This window comes from Arabidopsis lyrata (genome assembly GCF_000004255.2).
Source record: "Arabidopsis lyrata subsp. lyrata unplaced genomic scaffold ARALYscaffold_6, whole genome shotgun sequence".
Lineage (NCBI taxonomy): Eukaryota > Viridiplantae > Streptophyta > Magnoliopsida > Brassicales > Brassicaceae > Arabidopsis > Arabidopsis lyrata.
Window position 1 is genome coordinate 3,416,903 of NW_003302550.1, and position 5,892 is coordinate 3,422,794.

General features: G+C 39.9%; 1 long non-coding RNA gene across 1 annotated transcript; it reads left to right on the top strand.

The window, feature by feature from the left end:
* The first annotated feature begins 455 nt into the window (after window positions 1-455).
* LOC9309433 lies at window positions 456-4,730 on the top strand. The gene is made up of 3 exons (XR_002331325.1): window positions 456-853; window positions 1,319-4,503; window positions 4,537-4,730. It is a non-coding gene; the product is annotated as an uncharacterized LOC9309433 (long non-coding RNA).
* The last annotated feature ends 1,162 nt before the right edge of the window (window positions 4,731-5,892 follow it).

Here is a 5,892-nt window from a genome sequence, read left to right on the forward strand (position 1 = left end):
GACCATGCAATAATCATGGATGATAGTGAAATATTCAAATTTAAAGACATGATGATGTCTTGCACAGTACAATCATTAGTGCTTGTTCCATGGTTTCTAGTAGTAGTAGGACTTGCCGGTGGAGAAGTCTCATCCGAGACGGCAATGTTTCCGGCGATGTTTGTGTTCGGAGACTCGTTGGTGGACAACGGAAACAATAACCACTTGAACTCATTGGCTAGGTCCAACTATCTCCCTTACGGCATTGATTTCGCCGGAAATCAACCCACCGGTCGCTTCTCTAACGGCAAAACTATCGTCGATTTCATGGGTACATAATTACATATACATCGATCGGTCTCTACATGCATTTGGTTTTGAAATCAATGCATGCATAAATTTAGAACAAGATTCGCCCTTTTACCTTTTTGGTTTAAATTATTTAGTTTGTTTTGGGTTAACAACTAACATGATGGGGATCAGTGGCAGACCCAATAAGGAAAAAGGTGGGTCAGTTGACCCAGGTTAAATCTACAAATAACATTTAATGCAGACGATTCTTTAAAGAGATACTAGCACAGTTGGCAAATTCCACATTATTGACACCCCCTTTGAACGAGTTCAAACCTTCCCTCTTACACTTTTGTGTAATTTTTCTTCTTTTACATGTTAAAAAAATATCTATGACCCAGGTAAAAATAAATCCTGGGTCCGCCATTGATGGGGATGGATGTGGATGGTTGCAGGAGAGTTGCTAGGGCTGCCGGAGATACCCGCATTTATGGACACGGTGGACGGAGGAGTGGATATTCTCCAGGGAGTGAACTATGCCTCAGCTGCCGGAGGAATCTTAGAGGAAACCGGTCGACATCTGGTACTTCTTCTTTTTTCTTTCTAAATGTTTATTTTTATTAATTGTTCAAAACATTTTTGAAATAAATAGGATATGTTTTTTTTTACCGTGTTAGTTCATCATATCAAAAATTTTGTTTAACGAAATTGGTCTTATCGATTGAGTACTCACATAAAGAATCCAAGTTCGAAATTTCCAAAAGTAAAACCTATAATTGATTTGTGCTATGCTTTTTGTTAATAAGCACACGCATGGTCTTCGATATTGAAATTTATCTTTGGCTAAGTAAAAAAAAAAAAAAAACTGAATTGGGGTGCATGAAGTCCGCCGGAAGAGTTCAACCAATAAAACTAACGAAGAGTATTTAATGTCGAGCGACTTTGATAGGGTGCATGAAATGCTTTTGCCTACGAGATATGAGTATTTAATAACCCAAAAAAAACTCTAATAAATTAGATGTGGTTGCATGCATATGCATGGATGAAGGGAGAGAGATTTAGCATGGGAAGACAAGTGGAGAACTTCGAAAAGACATTAATGGAGATCAGTAGGAGCTGTTAGTATATTTGTGATGTTGAGTTGTGTAGCTTTGGCAGTTGGAACATGGACACTCGGTCAGAATCACAACAGAGGCAATGAGAGTTTAGGGAGAGATTCTGAGATAGTATTGAAGATTGAAGATCATCAAAGCTACAAGGTACAAGGTGAGCTTGAGTTCTAAAACCCAGTAACAAAGGGGGAGATTGAAGGTATGTTTGTAACTGGTTGTTAGACTCAAGATGATGGCACAGCTCAAGAGGTGATATGATAACAGGACGTCTGTGTGACACAAGAGTTTTATGCAGACAACAACAGAGGTATTGAAACATCTGTGTGACGCAAGAGTATCAACAGAAAGTATCAGAGTTGTGTTCCACAGGCAGCAGCTGTGTAACACAACAGGAGAACTGAACGCAGGAAGAATCAAGTTGGAAATGAATATGACGTGGCGTGATTCTATTGGAGACGTGATGTTTCCTTTAGTGGTGGCTCGGATACTTTCGAATCAAGGAAAAAAGATTGCGAGAATATTTGGAGTTTAGGGTTTTGTCTTGAGTATATATAGATGGCTGCCGTGACAAAGAAAGGTTGCGCGTCTATGGTATATTTGAGAAAGAGGCACACATGCGTGTGTGGCGTCGCCCCACCAAGTCAGATGAAGATCTGTTGGTGGTATTCCTTTGGAATCTGCAGCCGTTAGAGAAGACGGTGATGCACCGGTGCTGCCGGGTGGTAGTCAAGACATGCGTGGCTTGGTACTGTTTCCAAAGTTCATCTAGAAAAGAATGGTAGGCATAGTTATGCTGTATTATATATCATACGCAATTGTATTTGCAATCTTGTTCTAGTGGAATGATTTCTGGACTAGGTCCCGGGGATGTAGGTTGTTAACCGAACCCCGTTAACAAATCTCTGCGTCGTCTTTACTTTATGCTCTTTACATTCGCTGCACTCTCCCATTGTACAAACGCATAGATCTAGTACACACATAGTAACTTCAATTGGTATCAGAGCGGGAAACCGATCTGAGATTACTATCTCTAACAGGTTAGATCTTGGTTGTGTGGCTAGATGGGTAAAAAGAAGGTATATTTGCTGAAAGTACGATTGAATTTCTCTGAAATTGCTTTTGGGATTGAAGAAGAAAAGAGAATTGGAGATTTTGAGGTCTCAAGATTATCTCAGTGGATGATGGAGGCAGAATAAATATTGAGTTCACCGGAAATTGCAGGGCTGTGAACATGAATCTTCGTGTTTCTCTTCTCGTCGGGAAAGATAGAAAAAGATGGCGAGTATTTTCATCATGGGCCGGTTTTGGGATTTTTGGCCCAGTATCTTATTTAATTTTGATAAAGCCCCAGAAAAAGCCTATTGTGAGAAGAAGAGTTGGAAACGTGTTTTGAGTCTCTAAGCGCAACAAAGGGTCTCGAAGGTTCTTTGTGTGAAGGTTTTGCTAAGTTTGGTGATTGCACACGTGTGAACCTGGTTGGGAAGATCAGATTGTTATTCAAGAAATTGACAATTACTCTTGCCGGATGTGCCTAATTTGAAAGTGAAGTCCTGTTTTGAGATTAAGGAAAAAGCTGTAGAAGTTTCGCTAGCTTCCGTATATTCGATGGTAAAGAGAAGTCACAAGAAATTTGAGTTGCTGATCGAATTATACCCCGCGTCCAGTTGTTTGTTATTGGTGAAGAAGAGAGACTTAGAGAGTTTAAAGAAAGAAGCAAGCTTCAAGTTTTTTTTGGATCGTAATGAGCTTTAGGCGAGATCTTGTAGTTACCAGAGAGGGAAGATGAAAATAAAAGAGCTTGTGGTGATGAATACTCACCGGTTTTTGTACTACGCCGGTGAAAAACGGCTTTTGCCGGAACTGTCTTATAAGTCGACTTGAGCCTCGAGATCAGAGAAGGAGAGTAGCGTTTGTGTTTCTTGCCACCATGAAAGAGAAAATCTCTGTTGCATATTAGTGTTTGGTTCCGTCGTAGAAACTGCTGGCCGACGTATCCTGATACTAAGAAAGCCTTGTTAAAGTTATCGGAGATGTGAAGAGATGAGTTTTATTGGTCTCATGTTGATGTTGTTTGATGGGCTGATCTGAAACTTGGGTCAGCATTGAGATTAGAAGATGGGTCAATTCCTTCTTAGTCCACATGTTCAATAACACGTGTGAGTCTGGTTGAAGAAATAAGCTTCAATGCTTGCAGCGACAACCATGTCGGTGGTGGAGATTTCCGTTGGTTTTTCAGGTTACATCGTCGAAAATGCAGTAGCAATGACTGGAGTTACATCTGGTTCTAGTGTCGCTTGTCAGGAGGAATGGCCATGGGAGATTTGCTGCTATTGATCTAAAGTCAATTTCAGGTTTTTGGAATCACATCCTATGTCACTTTCGGAGAAGAAGTCCCAAGGAGGAGAGGATGTGAATGCTTTTCGTCTAAAAGAGTGGTCGCAAACTTCGCAAAGGATAAAAATCTAAAATTGAGATTCTCAGCTTGACATATTTCTCTTGCTTGGTTTGATGCTGTGATTTGAGGACTGATGTCATGTTTGGAGTTTGTTGGTGACGTTTCTGGATTTTGAGCCTTCTTGATGGTTTGGGCTGCTTTAGAATTGTTGAGGTTCCAGAGTTTTGAAGAATCATGGGTTTCTTTTGTTCCTTGAATTGAAGACTGGTTTGCTTAATTTTCACAAAGAGATTATGATTTGGTCAAGAAAATTCAGAAACATGATTCATGACTCTACGAGGGTTATTGTGGTTGGAAGTCAGCTCATTGAAAGTGATACAATGAGATAACTAATTGATTGGCCATATTATTTGTTTCTGAAGCTACGTTCTTTTGGTGTTGCTTTTATAGAAGCATTGGGTTTTAATGGATGTGTGTTGATGTATGTGTCATGGCTTTTATTGAGACACACAATCAACAAGGGGGAGAAGACTGTTGAAACCAAGAGCAAGAAGCTTCATGGAAAAAGCAAAGAGGTTAGAGAAAGGGAAGTTTGTTCTTGATCATGACGCCAACAATGGTTCTTGATCTTCATAATAAAGATGCATCAAAGATGGAGCCAATGGAATATGGGTTCTTAAAGATGTTGCTGGTTCTTGTGGATATTCAAAGAATGATGAGAAAAAGGTTTCAGGTTTCAGAGAGTTTTATGTCTCAAAGGTTTCAGGTTTCAGAGAGTTTTATGTCTCAAGGTTGATATTTTCGTCCTTGTTTTCTTTGGCTACCAACATTGGATTTCGCTTCTGAAAGATGTTCTGGAATGTTGAAAGAGAGATCTTTCCAACGACATCAAGACCATCTTCTGTTTCCTTGTAGTTTGATGGGAATTCGTCCTCAAAGTTGGCTGCTCGCAGATTATGTCATTCTGGATCTGTCATGGGAAATTAGCCATAAGTTTCAAACCAAAAATCCAAATCCTGTTCCGTCTTCTCCTGTAACTCCGTATGTCTGATGTTGGTCCTGCAACCAATTTTCAGAATTTTCTGGGTTGGTTTGCTACTTCGTTTTGTGTTCTGCATCAAAACAGATTTGATGAAGCTGATGTTTGATGAAGTGGTTTTTTATCTGACTTTGTCCCCTTCGTTTGACTTGGCCATAGACCTCTGATTTGAGCATTTAAAGATTTTCTGGAATCTTGGAAATGAGATCTCTCCAATGCTATCAATATCTTCTTCTGGTTCATTGTGGTTTGATAGGAATTTGCTTTCAAAGTTGGTTGTTCGCAGGGCGTATCATTCCGGATCTGTGTTGAGATTTTGGCCATAACTTTCGAACCGTAAACTCGAATCCTGATCCGCTTTCTCCTGTGGCTCCGTATGAATGTGGTTGATTTTTCCACAATGTTTCATAATTTTCCGGGTTGTTTTGCTATTCCGGTTATGCCGTTAATCAAACAGTTACGGATGCTTCAGTACAAGAGCTCCTTGTTTGTGGAAAAGAGTCAGTGCAAGTTGATGAAGTCTATACAAGCTCAAAGAAGAAGTTTAAGTGGATCAGTGGGTGCTTTTAAACAATGTCTATGGAGTTGAAGTATGAACAAGTATGGTCCCTGAACAATTCAGAAGAGTAACGAAGAAATACGTCATGGAGAAAGTATTTGTGTGGATGTTTAAGAAGAGTGTGGATTGTTGTTGGTGACTTGATATCTCTCTTGAAGCTTATTTATACTCCATGTTTTGAGATCGAGACAAGTATCGTGGAATTCTGCAGGATCACCGGAAAGAGTCGAAACTTGTTAAGTAGGATTGTGGCTGGCTTTGATTCATGAAGCTGTCAAGAAGAAGGGGAGAAAAACTCTTGGAGTCTTAATCTATGGGTCAATGTATGTGTTCTTGCTGTCAAGAAGAAACAAACAGAGAAAAGGAAATATGTTTTTTTTTGGACTCGACTAAGTGAAGAAGTAAAAGAGAAATCTCAGTGAGAGGGAAATTGAGATTGGTCGGTGAGTGTCGTCTCACTAAAGTGGCAGTTGAAGAAGAGAGAAAATGAAACGACATATGGGCACATCTCGCAAGC